Here is a 21,694-nt window from a genome sequence, read left to right as displayed (position 1 = left end):
AAAAAAAAATTCTGATTGATATGTTATTAATGCTTTAAATATGTGATACACTGTATACATACGTCTTTTTTTTTCTGTAATTGCTTTTAAAACCTTAATAAACGGGTGTACCTAAATGTGGGTACTTCCAAGTTAAAAAAAAATCTGTTCTTATCAGTTTAATATCTGATACGTCCCCCATGTGGGGACCATATATTAAATGGCTTTTTGGAACAGGGAGCTGGAAATGGAGCTTGCTCAGTCCACTCCACGCATTGACCCGCTATTGCAGTCTCTCCGGGAACAGTGCACTCCTTCTCTGATCCGGTTTCTAAAAACAGATTGAATGGAAATTAATCAGCACAGCAAGTTGTCTTGGAACCCTAGATGGGAATTTATTTCAGGGTTGTTAAGGAAGCACATTTCACATGCCGCTGGCTGCCAAATGTAGCATGCTGCTCGATTTCACTTGCCTAATTGCAACATTTTGTGTGCCTTGCTTTCACCTCTGTATGTATGTATGTATGTATGTATGTATGTATGTATGTCAAGCATTGCATTGCATTCAATAGGCAATCAATCAATCAGGCAATCAATTTTCAGTCTTTCCTGGTTGCTGCAACAGGTGTGTTAAGATGTAGGCCTGAATTAGGCCTTTCTTACAGTGTAGCAAATATACTGTGCCATCTACAGAATTAGGCCCCTGCCTGCTGTCAGCACTTGGTATTTAAATTGAAGCATCCAATGAGTAGTTCTGCCATACATACCACATTTGTGACCACCGATCATGAATTCTTTTGGAAGACATTGTATACCTCTTGTGGACCACCGACTTTGAAATGCGGTGTATGATAGGTATTTGAAAAAAAGGAAAACTGGTGTCTGTGCTGATCTCGAATCTGCTAGTCTTGTGTCTTGTAGATACACCTGTGTGAGGAGTATTCTAATGCTTTTGACCAACCAGGTGCGCTGCCTGCAGTCGATAGAATCTTAGCACGGAACCTTCACCTGCAGTCACAATGGGGATGGTGGGTGTGTCAAAGTGGGCAGAGTTATGCAGATTCAAAACGCGTTGGGCGCAGCTTCAACGAGCACACACAGACACACACAGCCAAACAACCGACCAAAACCCACCCACACCCGAACTGTCATTGAGAATGCATCCAGAGTTTCTGAAAATGTCTTCCTTGCGGCAATCTTTGGCTCGGTCTCCACAATGGGTGTCGGTTGTAGGCCTGGGTGCGTCTGAAATGGCCAACCATTTCAGGCCATCGCTTCTCGGCCTTTTGGCTAAGATCAAGTGCAGTATGTCTTGGTCTGGCCATAAGGCTGTTCTGTAAGGAGTGGAGGAAAGAGAAGGCGATCTTAAGGAAGATGGGAGTGGTAGTCCGCTTCGCAGGGACCGGTGACGCCCGGGTCCGTAATGGATTTCGTATTGATGTCGCGCAGGAGAAGAGGATGCATTTCTCGCTGGGATATTTGGTAAATATGATCCTTTATGACACGCTGAAGGTGAAGAAGGAGGACATTGTCTGCCTGCAAGAGTTCAGGAAAGATGGACGGTATGTACTGATTTTCTCATCTGCTGGAGCCTGCCAGAACTTATACAGAGCACTGAGAGACCATGCTGAGAATGCCCTACTCACAGGACTGACATTTACTGTCCTTTATTCTAGAGGGGACATACCCCTAGTAGTTTTCATGCACAATCCTTTTGTGCCCCTGGAGGAAATTGTGAAATTTCTGAAAAGACACTGCTCCTATGTCCAGTACGCCCACAGAGTCATCAGCATGGAGTCTGGGCTCTGGACAGGGAAGCATAAATTTTTTGTCCGTTTTGGTGTGGACCCTCAGGGCCCTGGGGGGATCCATTATCCCCCTCTGAACTTCTCTATTGGAAGGGATAGTGGGTATTTGTTTTTCCCTGAAGCCCCCTTCTACTGCAGGAGATGCAATGAATATGGACACATTGTGGATAACTGCCCCACTGCAATGCTCTGCAGAAAATGTAATTTGCCTGGACATTATGCAAAAGACTGCCCTAACCCCATAGTGTGTAATGGCTGTGGGGAGGCAGGACATATGTACAGGGAATGTAGAGCAAACAGTGCTGCTGGAGCCAGGCTGTATGCCCAGGTAGCGTCTGCCAGCCCTACATTCTCTGGTGGCAATGCTCTGCAGGAACGCCGACCTCATGGCATTATTACTGAGAGAAAAATCTCCCCCGCAGCTGCAGGTAATCAGCTTACCTCAGGTAATCAGCAGCCAGCTGTGTGTGACTCACCCAGAGCTCCAGACACTGAGGGGAGAGCGGGGGGCGTGGCTACAGAGGCTGAGGAATCTGTGACTGCACAGGAGGTGTCAAAGGGGGCGGAGCTAGAAACGGAGCTCAGCTCCCAGCTCCCAGGACATCTCTCTGCCTGCGGGGAGGGAGACATGGAGGTGTCACTGAATAAAACACCTCACTGGGACACAATGCAGACAGAGGAGGAGGAGGAGGATGGCAGTGACAGTGAGTGTGAAGTGAAGGAGCAGGGGGACTTCACAGCAGCAGTGAGGCCAGCACATGAAGCCAGTGGCCAAGCTGTGAAGAAGCCCCGCCTGGCATACCATTATGCAGATGAGAACAGTGCAAGTCCCATCAGTGACAGGGAGTACCCTGACATCAGCTTCTCCCCTGACATGGCTTTTTTAGAGGGGGTTCCTTCTCCCAGCTGTTACCAGTCCGCCTGCCTGCCTCCAGAAGGACAAGGCTGACACAGAAGTGGTGGGTATGTAAAAACTTACATAAAAAAGTGCTGATATGGCTGCCAAAGCTGCACTTAATGTCGTATCCCTGAATGTGAGGCAGATAAAATCTAAAGGACGCAGGTCTACTGTGCTGAAATATATGAAAAATCTGGGAGCCGACATTTACTGCCTGCAGGAGTGCGGATTATCGGAAGTTCCGAATGATCAGGACTGGCCTCATGGACAGCACATATGGTCTGGGTCACATGTAAATAAAAATGATGGTGTGGGGATCCTGCTGGGGAACAAGCAGTACTGTATGGACAGTTATACAGTGGTGGAGGTGGGGCGGTGTATTATAGCTGTAATTAGGTATAGGGGGTGGCGGGTTAGAGTGGTCAATGTATATAGTCCTACTGCAAAGGAAGAGCGTCTTGCTCTGTTAGAGAAATTATCTTTGTTTTTGCCAGGAAAGATTCCTACAATTTTTGTTGGTGACTTTAATTGTGTCACAGATGATACCGGTGATGTAACCGGTAAAAAATTATCTCATTTAATTTCTGATTTTTCCTTTTTAGATGCCGCAATGGTAAGTTCAGACAATCCTCCACCTACGTACAGGGCAGATAGAGGGGGGATTGAGTCAAGAATTGACAGGATGTTTTTTTCCAAAAATTTTGAATGTTTTAAGTTTGAACAAGGTTCGGTCCCCTTTTCAGACCACGAGTACTTGAGGGGTCTGTTCCAAGAGAAGGGGAGGTTTGTGCATGGCAGGGGTGTATGGAAGCTGAATGTGAGGCTGCTGGAGGATGAAAGAGTGATGAGTGATTTTAAGAAGAAGTATGAAAGATGGGGGTACTGTAAAAATAGGTTTGCATGTGTGTTGGAATGGTGGGATTGGGTAAAGCAGGAAATAAAAAAATTCTTCAGAAAATGGGGCTATAAAAAAGCTGCCATGTATAGAAATAAATTCAAAGATTTAAATATGCGGATTGAATGGCTGAGAAAATGCAGTATGTCTGGGATTGATGTGAATGACCTATTAGTGGAAGCAAAAAATGAGCTAAAATGTCTGATTGAGAGAAAGGGAAAAGAAATTATGTACAGGACAAAAATAGAACATCTGGAAAAAAATGAAAAATGTACCAGATATTTCTTCAAAAAAATGAATGGTAAAAAAACGGACATGGATGAGTTATTGGACGAGAATGATAAGAGTGTAACTGGAGAGGGTGTGATGAAGGAGGTAAAGGGTTTCTATGGCAGACTATATGAAAAAAAATGGATTGACTCTGGATTGATGATTGAGGTGTTAGGCAGTATGGAGAGAAAATTAGATAAGGATGAATGTGAGGATCTGTGTGATGATGTGATTCTGGATGAGGTAAAAAAGGTGGTGTTTAGTGCTCAGAAAAATAAAACACCAGGAAAAGATGGATTACCAATAGAATTGTATGTGAAAGCGTGGGAGTGCATGGGTGCGGATCTGACTGAAGTATGCAAGTATATGTGGGAGAATGGAGAATTGTGTGAATCAATGAAGGAAGGTGTGGTTGTGCTCATCTATAAAAAAGGGGAAAAGAAAAAGTTGGGGAATTGGAGGCCAATTACACTGCTAAATTCGGACTATAAAGTGTATAGTAAAATACTAGCGAATCGTATGCGTGAAGTAATTGGTAAAGTTGTGGAAGATGACCAAGTATGTGCTGTGCCTGGGAGATGTATAAATGATAACCTGATGTTGTTGAGAGATATACTGGGTGACTGCAAAGATAGGAAGCAGAAGTGTATGGTGTTGGCTTTGGATTTTGAGAAAGCTTTCGATAGAGTGTCGCATGTGTTTATGTTCGAAGTGCTGAAAAAAATGGGTTTCCCCAAAAAATTCTTAGATGGTGTGAGATGTCTGTATGAGAAGGTGTCGAGTGAAATTTTAGTGAATGGATGGTTGAGTGATAAATTCCTGATCAGATCAGGAGTCAGACAAGGGTGCCCTATGTCCCCTGTACTGTTTATTAGTGTCATTGAACCACTGCTATGTTTGATTAGAAGAGAGAAACTCATAAGAGGAATGTTAATACTTGGAAGTAAAGGAATGAATGCTAAAGTACTGGGATATATGGATGATGTGGTGATTGTGAGTGAAAGTATTGCGTCAATGAGTAGAGTGAAATTATTATTGGATTTTTTCTGTGGTGCGTCTGCTTTTAGGGTAAATTGGGATAAATGTTGTTTTAAATGTTTTGGCGATAGCAGAATTAGGATGGATGGTGTGACATGTATGGAAGGACCAATAAAAGTGCTGGGTGTATGGTTTAATGAGGATCTAAGGGGTACAGAAAGCTGGGATGAGTGTGGTTCACGAATAGAGAAAAAGTTGAATTTTTGGCGTATGCGTGACCTGACATTGAATGGGAAGGTACTCATAATTAAGGCAGTGATACTGCCCATTTTGCTGTATGTGGCTGGAGTTTTTCCATCTCCATACAAAAAAATAAAAAGAGTACAAAAATTAATATTTACATTCTTTTGGGGAAGTAAAATGGAAAAATTAAAAAGAGAACACCTATATAAAACATGTGAGAATGGTGGTATGGATTTCCCAGACATTGAAATTTTTTTGAGCCTCAATTATATTAAAACAGTGGTAGTCTTAATGGGGAAAAGAAACAAAGGGGCGTATATGGTACGATATATGGCTGGATGGATGTTGTATGGGTTATGTTGGGTGAAAAGAGATGGAAGCGTGCCTGTTGCATTTAAGTGTCCTGTGTGGTATGATGTGATTGAGAGGTTTATTAGGAAGAATGATCTGTTGGCTGTGACTATGAATGAGTTTAAGAAACCAAAAGAAGTAAGGAAGAAAATGAGAGCAAATGAGATTGAATGTAACATCAACGATTTGAGGTTCAATGAGGTAACGGATACATGGGAAAAGTTGGGTACAAGTGGAATGTCAAATAAACAGAAGGATGTAGTATGGATGGCCATGCATGATATACTGCCTGTAAGAGAGGTGCAAAAAAGAAGGGATCTGATTAGAACGAATGTATGTCCGAGAGATGGGTGCGGTGCGAGTGAAACTGTGAGACATGTGATGTGGGACTGTGATTATGCGTATAGTGTGTGGAAAGGTGTGGGTGGTCTTTGTAAAGAACTAGCAGGTGTAAATTACATTAATTGGAGGGTAGCAATGTTTGGAATGGGGGCATGTGGTAAGATGAATGAAAGAATTTTATGGCTGATAATGGTATGTGTAATGGAAAGCTTATGGGATGTGAGAAATTTGGGATTATTCAAGAGAAAAATGATCCCTGTAAATGATTGTATAAGGTTAATACTATCTAGACTATATGTGATGTACAAATGGGACAAGAGTAGAGGTGGTGAAGGATTGGACGCTGAAGGCATCTGGAAGGTCATGAAATGGCATTATCTGGTGAAGTACCAGTAACTCTAGTGTGTTCATGTTTTATCATACATGTTATTTCTATCCCTGTTTTTGGAAATATTCTTGAGTTAAAAAAATAAAGAATAACCATGATGATGAGTTATATTTAAGCAACAACAATGAGTTTTTCGGAAGACTTACATACTGTTGTTTATAAAACAACCTGAATGGTTTTAAAAAAAAAAAAAAAAAAATGTCTTGGTCTGGCCATAAGGCTGTTCTATAAGGAGTGGAGGAAAGAGAAGGCGATCTTAAGGAAGATGGGAGTGGTAGTCCGCTTCGCAGGGACCGGTGACGCCCGGGTCCGTAATGGATTTCGTATTGATGTCGCGCAGGAGAAGAGGATGCATTTCTCGCTGGGATATTTGGTAAATATGATCCTTTATGACACGCTGAAGGTGAAGAAGGAGGACATTGTCTGCCTGCAAGAGTTCAGGAAAGATGGACGGTATGTACTGATTTTCTCATCTGCTGGAGCCTGCCAGAACTTATACAGAGCACTGAGAGACCATGCTGATAATGCCCTACTCACAGGACTGACATTTACTGTCCTTTATTCTAGAGGGGACATACCCCTAGTAGTTTTCATGCACAATCCTTTTGTGCCCCTGGAGGAAATTGTGAAATTCCTAAAAAGACACTGCTCCTATGTCCAGTACGCCCACAGAGTCATCAGCATGGAGTCTGGGCTCTGGACAGGGAAGCATAAATTTTTTGTCCGTTTTGGTGTGGACCCTCAGGGCCCTGGGGGGATCCATTATCCCCCTCTGAACTTCTCTATTGGAAGGGATAGTGGGTATTTGTTTTTCCCTGAAGCCCCCTTCTACTGCAGGAGATGCAATGAATATGGACACATTGTGGATAACTGCCCCACTGCAATGCTCTGCAGAAAATGTAATTTGCCTGGACATTATGCAAAAGACTGCCCTAACCCCATAGTGTGTAATGGCTGTGGGGAGGCAGGACATATGTACAGGGAATGTAGAGCAAACAGTGCTGCTGGAGCCAGGCTGTATGCCCAGGTAGCGTCTGCCAGCCCTACATTCTCTGGTGGCAATGCTCTGCAGGAACGCCGACCTCATGGCATTATTACTGAGAGAAAAATCTCCCCTGCAGCTGCAGGTAATCAGCTTACCTCAGGTAATCAGCAGCCAGCTGTGTGTGACTCACCCAGAGCTCCAGACACTGAGGGGAGAGCGGGGGGCGTGGCTACAGAGGCTGAGGAATCTGTGACTGCACAGGAGGTGTCAAAGGGGGCGGAGCTAGAAACGGAGCTCAGCTCCCAGCTCCCAGGACATCTCTCTGCCTGCGGGGAGGGAGACATGGAGGTGTCACTGAATAAAACACCTCACTGGGACACAATGCAGACAGAGGAGGAGGAGGAGGATGGCAGTGACAGTGAGTGTGAAGTGAAGGAGCAGGGGGACTTCACAGCAGCAGTGAGGCCAGCACATGAAGCCAGTGGCCAAGCTGTGAAGAAGCCCCGCCTGGCATACCATTATGCAGATGAGAACAGTGCAAGTCCCATCAGTGACAGGGAGTACCCTGACATCAGCTTCTCCCCTGACATGGCTTTTTTAGAGGGGGTTCCTTCTCCCAGCTGTTACCAGTCCGCCTGCCTGCCTCCAGAAGGACAAGGCTGACACAGAAGTGGTGGGTATGTAAAAACTTACATAAAAAAGTGCTGATATGGCTGCCAAAGCTGCACTTAATGTCGTATCCCTGAATGTGAGGCAGATAAAATCTAAAGGACGCAGGTCTACTGTGCTGAAATATATGAAAAATCTGGGAGCCGACATTTACTGCCTGCAGGAGTGCGGATTATCGGAAGTTCCGAATGATCAGGACTGGCCTCATGGACAGCACATATGGTCTGGGTCACATGTAAATAAAAATGATGGTGTGGGGATCCTGCTGGGGAACAAGCAGTACTGTATGGACAGTTATACAGTGGTGGAGGTGGGGCGGTGTATTATAGCTGTAATTAGGTATAGGGGGTGGCGGGTTAGAGTGGTCAATGTATATAGTCCTACTGCAAAGGAAGAGCGTCTTGCTCTGTTAGAGAAATTATCTTTGTTTTTGCCAGGAAAGATTCCTACAATTTTTGTTGGTGACTTTAATTGTGTCACAGATGATACCGGTGATGTAACCGGTAAAAAATTATCTCATTTAATTTCTGATTTTTCCTTTTTAGATGCCGCAATGGTAAGTTCAGACAATCCTCCACCTACGTACAGGGCAGATAGAGGGGGGATTGAGTCAAGAATTGACAGGATGTTTTTTTCCAAAAATTTTGAATGTTTTAAGTTTGAACAAGGTTCGGTCCCCTTTTCAGACCACGAGTACTTGAGGGGTCTGTTCCAAGAGAAGGGGAGGTTTGTGCATGGCAGGGGTGTATGGAAGCTGAATGTGAGGCTGCTGGAGGATGAAAGAGTGATGAGTGATTTTAAGAAGAAGTATGAAAGATGGGGGTACTGTAAAAATAGGTTTGCATGTGTGTTGGAATGGTGGGATTGGGTAAAGCAGGAAATAAAAAAATTCTTCAGAAAATGGGGCTATAAAAAAGCTGCCATGTATAGAAATAAATTCAAAGATTTAAATATGCGGATTGAATGGCTGAGAAAATGCAGTATGTCTGGGATTGATGTGAATGACCTATTAGTGGAAGCAAAAAATGAGCTAAAATGTCTGATTGAGAGAAAGGGAAAAGAAATTATGTACAGGACAAAAATAGAACATCTGGAAAAAAATGAAAAATGTACCAGATATTTCTTCAAAAAAATGAATGGTAAAAAAACGGACATGGATGAGTTATTGGACGAGAATGATAAGAGTGTAACTGGAGAGGGTGTGATGAAGGAGGTAAAGGGTTTCTATGGCAGACTATATGACAAAAAATGGATTGACTCTGGATTGATGATTGAGGTGTTAGGCAGTATGGAGAGAAAATTAGATAAGGATGAATGTGAGGATCTGTGTGATGATGTGATTCTGGATGAGGTAAAAAAGGTGGTGTTTAGTGCTCAGAAAAATAAAACACCAGGAAAAGATGGATTACCAATAGAATTGTATGTGAAAGCGTGGGAGTGCATGGGTGCGGATCTGACTGAAGTATGCAAGTATATGTGGGAGAATGGAGAATTGTGTGAATCAATGAAGGAAGGTGTGGTTGTGCTCATCTATAAAAAAGGGGAAAAGAAAAAATTGGGGAATTGGAGGCCAATTACACTGCTAAATTCGGACTATAAAGTGTATAGTAAAATACTAGCGAATCGTATGCGTGAAGTAATTGGTAAAGTTGTGGAAGATGACCAAGTATGTGCTGTGCCTGGGAGATGTATAAATGATAACTTGATGTTGTTGAGAGATATACTGGGTGACTGCAAAGATAGGAAGCAGAAGTGTATGGTGTTGGCTTTGGATTTTGAGAAAGCTTTCGATAGAGTGTCGCATGTGTTTATGTTCGAAGTGCTGAAAAAAATGGGTTTCCCCAAAAAATTCTTAGATGGTGTGAGATGTCTGTATGAGAAGGTGTCGAGTGAAATTTTAGTGAATGGATGGTTGAGTGATAAATTCCTGATCAGATCAGGAGTCAGACAAGGGTGCCCTATGTCCCCTGTACTGTTTATTAGTGTCATTGAACCACTGCTATGTTTGATTAGAAGAGAGAAACTCATAAGAGGAATGTTAATACCTGGAAGTAATGGAATGAATGCTAAAGTACTGGGATATATGGATGATGTGGTGATTGTGAGTGAAAGTATTGCGTCAATGAGTAGAGTGAAATTATTATTGGATTTTTTCTGTGGTGCGTCTGCTTTTAGGGTAAATTGGGATAAATGTTGTTTTAAATGTTTTGGCGATAGCAGAATTAGGATGGATGGTGTGACATGTATGGAAGGACCAATAAAAGTGCTGGGTGTATGGTTTAATGAGGATCTAAGGGGTATAGAAAGCTGGGATGAGTGTGGTTCACGAATAGAGAAAAAGTTGAATTTTTGGCGTATGCGTGACCTGACATTGAATGGGAAGGTACTCATAATTAAGGCAGTGATACTGCCCATTTTGCTGTATGTGGCTGGAGTTTTTCCATCTCCATACAAAAAAATAAAAAGAGTACAAAAATTAATATTTACATTCTTTTGGGGAAGTAAAATGGAAAAATTAAAAAGAGAACACCTATATAAAACATGTGAGAATGGTGGTATGGATTTCCCAGACATTGAAATTTTTTTGAGCCTCAATTATATTAAAACAGTGGTAGTCTTAATGGGGAAAAGAAACAAAGGGGCGTATATGGTACGATATATGGCTGGATGGATGTTGTATGGGTTATGTTGGGTGAAAAGAGATGGAAGCGTGCCTGTCGCATTTAAGTGTCCTGTGTGGTATGATGTGATTGAGAGGTTTATTAGGAAGAATGATCTGTTGGCTGTGACTATGAATGAGTTTAAGAAACCAAAAGAAGTAAGGAAGAAAATGAGAGCAAATGAGATTGAATGTAACATCAACGATTTGAGGTTCAATGAGGTAACGGATACATGGGAAAAGTTGGGTACAAGTGGAATGTCAAATAAACAGAAGGATGTAGTATGGATGGCCATGCATGATATACTGCCTGTAAGAGAGGTGCAAAAAAGAAGGGATCTGATTAGAACGAATGTATGTCCGAGAGATGGGTGCGGTGCGAGTGAAACTGTGAGACATGTGATGTGGGACTGTGATTATGCGTATAGTGTGTGGAAAGGTGTGGGTGGTCTTTGTAAAGAACTAGCAGGTGTAAATTACATTAATTGGAGGGTAGCAATGTTTGGAATGGGGGCATGTGGTAAGATGAATGAAAGAATTTTATGGCTGATAATGGTATGTGTAATGGAAAGCTTATGGGATGTGAGAAATTTGGGATTATTCAAGAGAAAAATGATCCCTGTAAATGATTGTATAAGGTTAATACTATCTAGACTATATGTGATGTACAAATGGGACAAGAGTAGAGGTGGTGAAGGATTGGACGCTGAAGGCATCTGGAAGGTCATGAAATGGCATTATCTGGTGAAGTACCAGTAACTCCAGAACCCTAGTGTGTTCATTGTTTATCATACATGTTATTTCTATCCCTGTTTTTGGAAATATTCTTGAGTTAAAAAAATAAAGAATAACCATGATGATGAGTTATATTTAAGCAACAACAATGAGTTTTTCGGAAGACTTACATACTGTCGTTTATAAAACAACCTGAATGGTTTTAAAAAAAAAAAAAAAAATCTGTTCTTATCAGTTTAATATCTGATACGTCCCCCATGTGGGGACCATATATTAAATGGCTTTTTGGAACAGGGAGCTGGAAATGGAGCTTGCTCAGTCCACTCCACGCATTGACCCGCTATTGCAGTCTCTCCGGGAACAGTGCACTCCTTCTCTGATCCGGTTTCTAAAAACAGATTGAATGGAAATTAATCAGCACAGCAAGTTGTCTTGGAACCCTAGATGGGAATTAATTTCAGGGTTGTTAAGGAAGCACATTTCACATGCCGCTGGCTGCCAAATGTAGCATGCTGCTCGATTTCACTTGCCTAATTGCAACATTTTGTGTGCCTTGCTTTCACCTCTGTATGTATGTATGTATGTATGTATGTATGTATGTCAAGCATTGCATTGCATTCAATAGGCAATCAATCAATCAGGCAATCAATTTTCAGTCTTTCCTGGTTGCTGCAACAGGTGTGTTAAGATGTAGGCCTGAATTAGGCCTTTCTTACAGTGTAGCAAATATACTGTGCCATCTACAGAATTAGGCCCCTGCCTGCTGTCAGCACTTGGTATTTAAATTGAAGCATCCAATGAGTAGTTCTGCCATACATACCACATTTGTGACCACCGATCATGAATTCTTTTGGAAGACATTGTTTACCTCTTGTGGACCACCGACTTTGAAATGCGGTGTATGATAGGTATTTGAAAAAAAGGAAAACTGGTGTCTGTGCTGATCTCGAATCTGCTAGTCTTGTGTCTTGTAGATACACCTGTGTGAGGAGTATTCTAATGCTTTTGACCAACCAGGTGCGCTGCCTGCAGTCGATAGAATCTTAGCACGGAACCTTCACCTGCAGTCACAATGGGGATGGTGGGTGTGTCAAAGTGGGCAGAGTTATGCAGATTCAAAACGCGTTGGGCGCAGCTTCAACGAGCACACACAGACACACACAGCCAAACAACCGACCAAAACCCAAGCACACCCGAACTGTCATTGAGAATGCATCCAGAGTTTCTGAAAATGTCTTCCTTGCGGCAATCTTTGGCTAGGTCTCCACAATGGGTGTCGGTTGTAGGCCTGGGTGCGTCTGAAATGGCCAACCATTTCAGGCCATCGCTTCTCGGCCTTTTGGCTAAGATCAAGTGTAGGATTTTCTTGCATTTGGTCGAAGTCCTTTAGGTGCCTGGGGTACCCCGCCTCTCGGCCTTGGGTGCGGGTCCCACTCTTGTAGTGGGATCCAATCCCTTGTTGCTATAGGGAGGTGGGCTTAGTCCCTAGGCAACGAGTTGCGATCGCCCTAGCCAGGTAGTCTTTGGATTACTTGGTGCCCTTTCCTTGTTGCGGAACACCCCCGTTTGTTGCGGAACACCCCCGTTTTTTTTTTTTCCTTATAGCCATGGACCCAGATCCTGGTGATGTTCCAACCTATGCTCTTCTAAAGCATACGGTTAGGATTTATTTTGAGAAAGGTGGAGGAGATGGCCGTGGACTAAAATTCGTGGTTGGCAATGTCCTGGAGAAGGCTCTTTCAGTCCGGAAACACGAAATCCTGGCCATCCAGGACTATCCAAGACGTGGTATCTATGATGTGACTTTTACCGGAGAAGGTATCCATCAGCATGTTTGTAACCAGGTCATCTCCCCTGATGTGATTATCCAGAAAAACCCTGAACTTAAAGGGGTTAAATTTGCTATTCATGATTTAGAAGAGACCAGGCTCTTGATTGTTAAAATTTATTCACCCCATATGCAAGAAAGCGAAATCGGAAGATACCTGTTGGGTTTCTTCAAAAAAGTCAATTGTTTGGGGAAGATTTTGAATGAATGCGGCATTTGGACCTCCAAATGGAGATATGTTGTAACCTGTGTCAAAAATGCCTCAAAACCTGGAGGAGTAGATTTACCACCAGCTCGTTTTAAAATTGGCAAAACGAATGGCGACCTCTATTTTAATGGCATGCCGTCCTTCTGTAGAAAATGTAAACTATATGGGCATTCAAATTGTGACCCGACCTGTGCAAAATGTGGGAGCCAGGAACATAAAACCGAGCAATGCCAGACAGAAAATATGTGTACAAATTGTCTTGCAAAAGATCATTCTTTTTCATTTTGTCCTAACAGGAAAAACACAAAAGGAGCACAACCCGAGAAGGAACAGCCTCCGGCCCCCTGCCAACCCTCGGCTGGTTCTGCTGTCCCCGAGACAAAGGAGGATGAGGAGGAGTCGATGGACGAGTCGAATGAGGTACCTGGTACAGGTAAGGATGGCTACACTGAAGTGAGAAACGAGAAAGCGAGACGCAGGAGGGAACGGCAGAAGGAGAGCAGGCAGCAGAAAGAGGACCCCGCAGAGGGTACAGCTGCTTCTGCAAAAAGCCAACCCTTGTCTCTGCGATCTTCCGGGACGGCTCTAGGGCGCGGAAAATCGGACTCAAAAAGGCGGAAAGTCCAGGAGAAAACAGGTGGTGCATCAAGGGAAGTACCCCCACAGGAACCCCCTGATGGAGGTGGGAAACCCGAAGAGATGCCCATGGAGGAGCGGGCAACCCCACCCTCTTCAGAGATGGAGAGGGGGTCTGGGGTGGCTACCTCAGCCATTCCTGTAACTCCGGTCAGAGGACAGCCGGCACCCGAGCTCGATCTGACCCCTCCGATTGGTCCCCTGGAGGGGGGGCCGGTGGGAGATCAGGAGCAGGGATGGGGGTCGGCCTACCTGACAAGTAAGGTCTTATTTATGGAGAGTGAGCTCGTCCCGGAAAGTGTAATGCCATCCGAAGCCCTGTCTGATGGAGAGTCCTCCGAGATCTCTTCCCTCATGACCGTCGCCGACAAGACCGAACCCTCCGATGAGGACATATAAGCCAGCTGAGGTAAGAGTTTTTGAATTTCGTACATCTTATTTTCTCTTATGGCGGGGATCTCTGGAATATCCCTCAACGCTAGAGGGATTAAAACAAAACCCAGGAGGTTGGCGCTCTTTGACTTTTTGTACACTTTGTCGGCATCAGTTATCTTCTTACAGGAATGCAATATTCCACACTCTTTAAATTATAACAAGTATAAAACAGATTGGACACATGGACCCTCAGTGTGGTCAGGATCAAATGAATCCAGGTCAGCAGGGGTCGCCATTCTTTTTAAAGGTAATGTTTTTATTGACTCAGTTCAAGAGGTTTTACCAGGCAGGATTTTATTGGTTAAAGCTTTTATTAATGGTTTTAAATGGCAGTTTTTAAATTTTTATGGATCTACTGAGAAAAATGAAAGAGCAAAAATGTTAGAAATGTTACCCCTTTTTATTAATGATTCTGATCCTCTTATTTTAGCAGGTGATTTTAATTGTATTATGGGTGGGGAGAAAAGATTCTCCAATGCGGTAAGCAGAAACTACGATAAAACCTCTTTTATGCTCAGAAACGTTGTGCATGATTTTAAACTTATCGATTGTTTTAAGGAATGCAATATGAATCTCCCTGCTGAAGAGTGGGTAACCTGGAGCAATGTGAACTGTAGCTCCAGAATTGATTTTATTTTTTGTTCTAATTCCATACTGCCTTTTAAATGTGAGCTTTTAACCAATGTCTTTTCAGACCATAAACTTTTACTTTTTAATGTTAATTATGATGATTTTAAGAAAAAAGGTAAAGGTGCCTGGAAACTAAATGTCTCTCTCTTAGATGATCCAGAAATTTTAACCAGTTTTACGGAATTTTATACAAATTGCAAACAAACTAGAGATCCCCGTACCCCTATTAGTAGGTGGTGGGAAAAAATGAAGAAAAATATTAAAGATTTCTTTATTAAAGTTGGAGTACAAAAAGCTAAAGAAAAGAGAGAGATTTACAACCTCCTAAATACCCGACTGCAAACCCTCTACAAACTACGTGAGCATGACATTGATGTGGATAAAGATATTTGTAATCTCAAAATTGAAATATCAAGATGCTTGGAACAAAGAGGGAAGCAATTAATCTTTCACTCAAAAGTCAAGCATATAGAAGAGAATGAAACTTGTTCCCGTTATTTCTTTAAAAATATGGTCGGAAAAAGGGTATTTATTAATTCTTTGGAGGGAGAAAATGAAATAGAGGGAATTTTAAAAAAAGTCCACCTATTTTATGCTGACCTTTTTAATAAAAAAGTTATAGACAATAGTTTTATGGAAAGCTCTATGGAAGAAATCACAACTATTTTAGACCCAGTGTCACAAAACTTTTTGTTACAGGACCTGAGCAAGGAAGAGGTGGCTGAAACAGTGAAAAGTTTTAAACCAGGAAAAGTCCCCGGGCCAGACGGTATCCCCATAGAATTTTATTCCAGTTTTTATGAGCTTTTACAAGAAGATCTTTTAAATATTTTAAGTGAGGTTTTTAATACAAAAACTCTCCCCACCTCTTGGAAAAAGGGTGAGGTTTCCCTTATATATAAAAAAGGGGACAAAACAGACATAAAGAATTGGAGACCAATAACCCTTTTAAACTGTGACTATAAAATAATGGCCAAAATTTGTGCAAACAGACTCAAAAAAGTGGTGGGAAACATAATACATCCTAACCAGGTCTGTGGTATACCAGAGAGAAGCATATGGGAAAACCTAAATTTAATTAAAGACATAATTGATGACACTAAATCAAGGGGAGGTGGAATGGCGGTCTTATCCCTTGATTTCGAGAAAGCTTTTGATAGAGTATCTCACGAGTTCCTTTTTAATGTTTTAAATAAAATGGGTATACCAGAAGGGTTTTTAGAGTCACTTAAGGCATTTTATAAAGATTGCACAAGCAAAATTGTGATAAATGGTTTTAAAACTAAAGACGTTGTTTTAAAATCTGGGGTTAAGCAGGGTTGTCCCCTGTCCCCACTTTTATTTATTTGTGCTCTTGAACCCCTGCTATGTGCCCTGAGGAGGGATAAACAAATCCGGGGAATCCCACTGCCTGGTGGAGGGGGTCTGGAGGCTAAAGTCACAGGGTATATGGATGATGTAGCCATAATATGCAGGGATTCTCCTTCCATACAAAAAGCCTTAAGGCAGGTGGAGTTTTTCTGCTGTGGGTCTGGTTTTAAATTAAATTTTAATAAAAGTTCTATTTTTAAGGTTGGCAAGGTGGTTTTAACAGATATCCAAGTTCCTGAGAGGGACTCTGTTCAAGTTTTAGGTGTTATTTTTAATGAAGAAAATAAAGGCACTGAAAGCTGGAATATGGTGGCTCAGAAGGTAAACCAAAAGCTGTGTATGTGGAATTTGAGGAAAATGACTATGGAGGGGAAAATTTTAATTATTAAAATGGTCATATTGCCGCTTTTATTATATTTAAGCCTGGTCTTCCCCCCTCCAAACGGCATTTTTAACAAAATAATTAAAGCTTGTTTTACCTTTTATTGGAGTTCCAAGATGGAAAAACTAAAGAGAGAGCTGGTGGTAAAATCCAAAGGTAATGGTGGCAAAGACTTCCCAGATTTTAGAGCTTTTGTTTTAATCCGTTTCTTTGTCCTGTGTTTTAATTCCCTTTTTAAAAATACTTACTGGTCATATTTTATACGTTTTAACATTGGTTTTTTTATGAGACGCCTTGGGTGGTTTGAAACAGTTTTAAATTCCCCATATGCTTTTAACACACCCGAAAACTATAAAATCTTAGGTACCATTGTTAACACATATGACCTAAAGGGCATAAACACAGAGGCCCTAGGGGATAGCAAAAAGATCCTAAAGGGCCTCAAAGGAAAAGAACAAGTGACGCAGATTGAAAACTTTAATGATCCTAAGTGTTTAGAGATTTGGAAAAATGTTAATGCCTCGTATCTTTTTAATTCCCAGAAGGACCTGGCCTGGAGCTGTGTGCATGATTGTCTTCCATGCCGGGCATTCCAGCACCGAAGAGGACTCGTGAGATCCGCCAAGTGCCCAAGAGAGGACTGCCAAAGGGAAGAAACAGTGCTGCACATTCTTTGGACTTGTCAATTCACAAGACAAATATGGACAAAATTTTTCCCTTTACTCCAGAAAATAACTGATTTGAAAGACTTAAGTTTTGAGACTGTTTTGTTTGGATGCATGGAATGCCCCAACGCAACTAAGAGGATCATCGCATGGAAGACAATCAGCACCATCAAAGAAGCTCTATGGAAGGCCAGGAACATCCTTCTTTTTAAACATGATGTTTTATCTGTGAAAGACGTTTTATCATTGGCTTTTAGTGAGATGTATATTTATTTTTTATTGGACAAGAAAAAGAATCTTTTATTGTCAAAGCAATGGATGGTAGAAGAGTGGAATACCATAATTTGAACGCTACCATAAATGCGAATTATTGGCCGATGCTTGTATATTACTTGTCTTTACTGCATGTAACATTGAAAAAAAAAAAAAAAAAAATTCTGATTGATATGTTATTAATGCTTTAAATATGTGATACACTGTATACATACGTCTTTTTTTTCTGTAATTGCTTTTAAAACCTTAATAAACGGGTGTACCTAAATGTGGGTACTTCCAAGTTAAAAAAAATCTGTTCTTATCAGTTTAATATCTGATACGTCCCCCATGTGGGGACCATATATTAAATGGCTTTTTGGAACAGGGAGCTGGAAATGGAGCTTGCTCAGTCCACTCCACGCATTGACCCGCTATTGCAGTCTCTCCGGGAACAGTGCACTCCTTCTCTGATCCGGTTTCTAAAAACAGATTGAATGGAAATTAATCAGCACAGCAAGTTGTCTTGGAACCCTAGATGGGAATTAATTTCAGGGTTGTTAAGGAAGCACATTTCACATGCCGCTGGCTGCCAAATGTAGCATGCTGCTCGATTTCACTTGCCTAATTGCAACATTTTGTGTGCCTTGCTTTCACCTCTGTATGTATGTATGTATGTATGTATGTATGTCAAGCATTGCATTGCATTCAATAGGCAATCAATCAATCAGGCAATCAATTTTCAGTCTTTCCTGGTTGCTGCAACAGGTGTGTTAAGATGTAGGCCTGAATTAGGCCTTTCTTACAGTGTAGCAAATATACTGTGCCATCTACAGAATTAGGCCCCTGCCTGCTGTCAGCACTTGGTATTTAAATTGAAGCATCCAATGAGTAGTTCTGCCATACATACCACATTTGTGACCACCGATCATGAATTCTTTTGGAAGACATTGTTTACCTCTTGTGGACCACCGACTTTGAAATGCGGTGTATGATAGGTATTTGAAAAAAAGGAAAACTGGTGTCTGTGCTGATCTCGAATCTGCTAGTCTTGTGTCTTGTAGATACACCTGTGTGAGGAGTATTCTAATGCTTTTGACCAACCAGGTGCGCTGCCTGCAGTCGATAGAATCTTAGCACGGAACCTTCACCTGCAGTCACAATGGGGATGGTGGGTGTGTCAAAGTGGGCAGAGTTATGCAGATTCAAAACGCGTTGGGCGCAGCTTCAACGAGCACACACAGACACACACAGCCAAACAACCGACCAAAACCCAAGCACACCCGAACTGTCATTGAGAATGCATCCAGAGTTTCTGAAAATGTCTTCCTTGCGGCAATCTTTGGCTCGGTCTCCACAATGGGTGTCGGTTGTAGGCCTGGGTGCGTCTGAAATGGCCAACCATTTCAGGCCATCGCTTCTCGGCCTCCTATGGCTAAGATCAAGTGTAGTATCTGTTCTTATCAGTTTAATATCTGATACGTCCCCCATGTGGGGACCATATATTAAATGGCTTTTTGGAACAGGGAGCTGGAAATGGAGCTTGCTCAGTCCACTCCACGCATTGACCCGCTATTGCAGTCTCTCCGGGAACAGTGCACTCCTTCTCTGATCCGGTTTCTAAAAACAGATTGAATGGAAATTAATCAGCACAGCAAGTTGTCTTGGAACCCTAGATGGGAATTAATTTCAGGGTTGTTAAGGAAGCACATTTCACATGCCGCTGGCTGCCAAATGTAGCATGCTGCTCGATTTCACTTGCCTAATTGCAACATTTTGTGTGCCTTGCTTTCACCTCTGTATGTATGTATGTATGTATGTATGTATGTATGTATGTATGTCAAGCATTGCATTGCATTCAATAGGCAATCAATCAATCAGGCAATCAATTTTCAGTCTTTCCTGGTTGCTGCAACAGGTGTGTTAAGATGTAGGCCTGAATTAGGCCTTTCTTACAGTGTAGCAAATATACTGTGCCATCTACAGAATTAGGCCCCTGCCTGCTGTCAGCACTTGGTATTTAAATTGAAGCATCCAATGAGTAGTTCTGCCATACATACCACATTTGTGACCACCGATCATGAATTCTTTTGGAAGACATTGTTTACCTCTTGTGGACCACCGACTTTGAAATGCGGTGTATGATAGGTATTTGAAAAAAAGGAAAACTGGTGTCTGTGCTGATCTCGAATCTGCTAGTCTTGTGTCTTGTAGATACACCTGTGTGAGGAGTATTCTAATGCTTTTGACCAACCAGGTGCGCTGCCTGCAGTCGATAGAATCTTAGCACGGAACCTTCACCTGCAGTCACAATGGGGATGGTGGGTGTGTCAAAGTGGGCAGAGTTATGCAGATTCAAAACGCGTTGGGCGCAGCTTCAACGAGCACACACAGACACACACAGCCAAACAACCGACCAAAACCCAAGCACACCCGAACTGTCATTGAGAATGCATCCAGAGTTTCTGAAAATGTCTTCCTTGCGGCAATCTTTGGCTAGGTCTCCACAATGGGTGTCGGTTGTAGGCCTGGGTGCGTCTGAAATGGCCAACCATTTCAGGCCATCGCTTCTCGGCCTTTTGGCTAAGATCAAGTGCAGTGGCTTAATTGTTGCTGTACTTGGTCTGGTCTAAGGTGTCTGGGGTACCCGGTTCGTCGGCCTTGGGGGATCGTCCTCACTTAACGGTGGGGACTTCACCCCCTTGCTGCTATAGGCGTCCGGCTTAGCCCCCAGACAACGAGGAGTGATCGCGTCTTGTTTTCAGGGCGACCTGAATAATAAGGGCGTTCCTTTTGCTGAGCGTTAAATCGCTTAGTGGGCAGAGTACGTTCTTGGGGTACCCCCTTCTCGGTCTTGGGACGGGTCTTGCCTTTGGTGGGATTCTGCCCCTTGTTACTATAGGGAAGGGGCTTAGTCCCTGAGGGCCGAAAATGCCATTCTCTTTTGGATTTGCGGTGGGGGAGACTCCTCTGCGACAATCCATTAGAATCGAGGTGGATGAATGCCAGCGTCATGAAAAGAACCTGCACTATATTGTGAATGAGGTTCTTTTCGGGTTCTTCCTCCTAGAGAGAAATAAAATCCTGTGTCTGTACGACCAGGAGTTCCGTGGCCGATATACCATCTCGTTTACGGCCAAATCATGCTGTGATAACATCCATGCAGCATTGTTGGTTGCGGACAAGGACAGTAACATTCTGAATGGACTAAGGTTCGACTTTCTGTATGGCGAAGAAGAAGTACCATTGGTGCTCTTCATGTACAGTCCATTTGTCTCCGAGGGCGATATCGAAACCTTTTTGAGGCGTTACTGCAAGTCAGTGCGCTTCTCACATGAGATCCTCAACTCCCAACGCTTCTGGAATGGGAAGAGGAAATATCTTGTGAAATTCCATACGGAACGTGGGAACATTGGGGGCTTATGCCATCCGCCTGCCAATTTCGCAATTGGTAGTGTCAGGGGCTTCCTACGCTACCCAGGAATGCCCTTGCGCTGCCGAAATTGCCAAGAATATGGGCATACTCGAGAAAGTTGCGCAAACGCTCATGTAGTCCTCTGTAATAAATGCGGTAAGAGTGGGCACACCTCCGCCATGTGTGACTCTGATATCGTATGCAATCTCTGTGGGAAGGCCGGTCACGCCTTCAGAAATTGTCCGAGCAAAAGGACAAGAGCTGATGGTCCGTCTAAGTCAGGCCAACTGACTATCAAAAATGTCACCGAAGGGAGTATGGCGATACCTGCCCCTGGACCTGGGTTGGCGCACGCTGACGGGCCCGGACCAGGCCCTTCTGTAGTCCCGCCGGAAAATTTGCCGGTGGATTCTCGGAGGGATGGTCGTAGGGGCTCCTTAAATCCTCCTGGGGATTCCCTAAATATAGAATTGATCGATGTAGTGGCTCTAGATGTCACAGTCGCCCAGAGTCAAAAGGAGATAAGGCCCTCGTTCAGCATGAATGCACCCCCGGCATTGTGCGGAGCCGAGGAGTCCTTTAGTACCCCGATGGAAAAGGAAAATCCCAGTTTCACCCTACCGTTATCGGGAAGCTCGGGTAAAGGCAAGCAGGGTACAAATCCTAAACGAT

General features: G+C 42.9%; 1 non-coding gene and 3 pseudogenes across 1 annotated transcript; all 4 read left to right on the top strand.

Moving 5' to 3' along the window:
* Positions 1-79: 79 nt before the first annotated feature.
* On the top strand, positions 80-296 carry LOC138673304 (U2 spliceosomal RNA; annotated as a pseudogene).
* Positions 297-11,396: 11,100 nt separating this feature from the next.
* On the top strand, positions 11,397-11,574 carry LOC138673308 (U2 spliceosomal RNA; annotated as a pseudogene).
* Positions 11,575-17,859: 6,285 nt separating this feature from the next.
* LOC138673305 (U2 spliceosomal RNA) lies at positions 17,860-18,075 on the top strand (annotated as a pseudogene).
* A 945-nt stretch (positions 18,076-19,020) lies between these two features.
* Positions 19,021-19,213, top strand: LOC138673230 (U2 spliceosomal RNA). The gene has a single exon (XR_011319888.1). It is a non-coding gene; the product is annotated as a U2 spliceosomal RNA (small nuclear RNA).
* Positions 19,214-21,694: the final 2,481 nt, after the last annotated feature.

The sequence above is a fragment of the Ranitomeya imitator genome, chromosome 3 (genome assembly GCF_032444005.1).
Source record: "Ranitomeya imitator isolate aRanImi1 chromosome 3, aRanImi1.pri, whole genome shotgun sequence".
Lineage (NCBI taxonomy): Eukaryota > Metazoa > Chordata > Amphibia > Anura > Dendrobatidae > Ranitomeya > Ranitomeya imitator.
Note: the sequence above shows the minus strand (reverse complement) of the source record. Positions and strands in the feature narration are given on the sequence as shown.